Source organism: Adiantum capillus-veneris, chromosome 19 (genome assembly GCF_014529385.1).
Source record: "Adiantum capillus-veneris isolate H3 chromosome 19, ASM1452938v2, whole genome shotgun sequence".
Classification (NCBI taxonomy): domain Eukaryota; kingdom Viridiplantae; phylum Streptophyta; class Polypodiopsida; order Polypodiales; family Pteridaceae; genus Adiantum; species Adiantum capillus-veneris.
In genome coordinates, this window is record NC_140949.1 from 69895735 (window position 1) to 69898108 (window position 2374).

Consider the following 2374-nt stretch of genomic DNA (forward strand, 5'->3'; position numbering starts at 1 on the left):
TGTGTCACTTAATGTTGTGGCTCCCATACCACACATCCGCATATATGTAAATAAGGAGAAATGAAAGAAAAAATAACTTTGTAAAGGTCATATATTGGCAAGAACATAATTGACATTAATTCGTTAATGTGAAAGAAGCTATCATGGAGTATTTCACAAGCTATCAACCACTACAAAAGGTGGAAAGGTATGACCCTTTTTGTTGACTGAAGGGTTCTTTTTTTATGGTTGGGGGGGGGGAGGAGAGTGTTTTGTAAAATAGTGGTCCGTTCAAAAGCAAAAACTTGTTCTAATTATTGAGTTTGATGGAGAGTTCTTGACCCAAATGCGGTCTACCTATAGTGGTTTTTCTTGAGTGTTTTTGTTAGTATTCCTTTCATTGTAGTTGTTGTTTGTGGTGTTAATGTCATTGTTGAATCGCCATTGTTAATGCTTATTGATGTGTTGTAGTTTTTGTTGTTAAGGAGTTCAAGATAAAACCAAGGAAATGGCTAGATCTCATGGTGATTTGTAGTGGTGTTTCACAACAAAACAACGCTCCAAATATATCGAGGCCTGAAGTTGATAGTGAATTTATTGAGTGTAAGCAAACATGTGGCTTGTATTGCATGGGCACTCTAAACCATTGTAGTGGTAAATATGGGTGAAGGTTCGTGCAAGCAAGTTTGAGATATTGTGTTATTTTATTTGCTAGAAGTATAAGATATTTGATGAGATGAAGATTGGATTGTTCTTTATATGCTCAAGTTATTCTTTTGGAGACAATGCTCAATGATTCAATAATGTAACCGCTTTTCTTGAAAGTTATGAGGGGTGCAAATAAACACTTTCTAATCCTGTGGTTTTGGAGCCTCTTAAGTTCTTCAAGAACAACACTATCCGTTTTGATTTGATTGTTTTGTATGGGATTCACGATGTGTGTATTGGAAGGGTCTTTGATGAGGTTGTTAGACCAAAACACAGGTTTAAATGCTAATGGGATCAAATGCTATTGTTACCAAATGTCAAGCCTTGCCATCTATGTATTGTTTGAGCATTTGTTGCTTAGATTGACAACCGTGTTTTAAATACTATGTTTATTGGATTTTCCCTACTTGAATTATTTTTGGTTTGGAAGATTGGTGTCCTATGTGGATTGTGGTAAAGTTGTTGACTTGTTGTGCATTGTTTGATTCCTACTTGGTTGCCAAAGAACTCTACCCATATGATCTTCCAGTGTGGTTTGATTTTTGTAATCATGAGAAGACCATCTACTCTGTTGACCAAACTATCCAAAATGTAAATATTGCTAACAGAGATTTTGACTATCATGCTTGACTTTAGCTGGAGGATAAAGTGAGTCTTTCAATGGCATGTGGTTCAATCAATATGGTGAGCTTTTATGGTGTTTACCTTGAGCATGAATGATGCATTCTTGACTCAAAGGTGCTAGAAGACTAGCTGATTATGATGACTCTTTATTTCATTTTTGAAGATTAAGATGGAATTGTTAAGGTATTGCAATGTTGGAATTAGGGTTGCTGGAAAACACACACATCTTCAAGAAGATGAAGGAAGCTCAAGGAGCACAATAGAGATTGTGTTACTTAGTGTGCAATGGAAAGATAAATAGCCCTAGAATGATGGGCGTATATACAATGCATAGGGGGGAAAACCTCCTAGTGAGGGAAAAAATGCCCCGGCGGTCCTAAGTGTGTTCACACACATCACTACCACATGTATATGGTAACAAATCCCTCCTAGAGTGATGCGGTGAACTAGAGCTGGCACATAGAGTAAAGGGAAGTACCATGCCCCGAGGACATGATCAGTTCACAAAGAGGAGTAAGCCCAAAGCTTTGCAGAAAGCTTCAAACTTCTCACGAGACAATGCCTTTGTGAAAATATCTGCAGGGTTGTCCTGTGTTGGCACATAAGCCAAGCTGATCTCTCCTGTTGAGAGCCTCTCCCTGACAGAGTGGTAATGCACCTCAATGTGCTTTGTGCGAGCATGAAAAATTGGGTTTCTCGCAACTGCCAATGCACTCTGACTGCCAGTGTAGATAGTGTTGGCAATGTCCTGTCCAACACCCAAATCAACCATAAGGCACCTGAGCCATACACACTCAACCGTAGCTGTGAAGATTGCCTTGTACTCAGTCTCACAACTAGAAGTGGCCACAGTAGGTTGCTTCTTGCTCAACCATGATATACATGAGGTGCCAAGCATGAAACAAAAACCACTTGTGGACACCGTGTCAAAAAAACCAACCCAATCTGAGTCCAAAAAAGCATGTAAGTCTAGCGGCAATGATCCCCCCCTTGGGATAAAACAAGCCAAGATGTAAAGTACCACTCAAGTAGCAAAAAATCCTCTTGAAGCCTCCCAATGCTT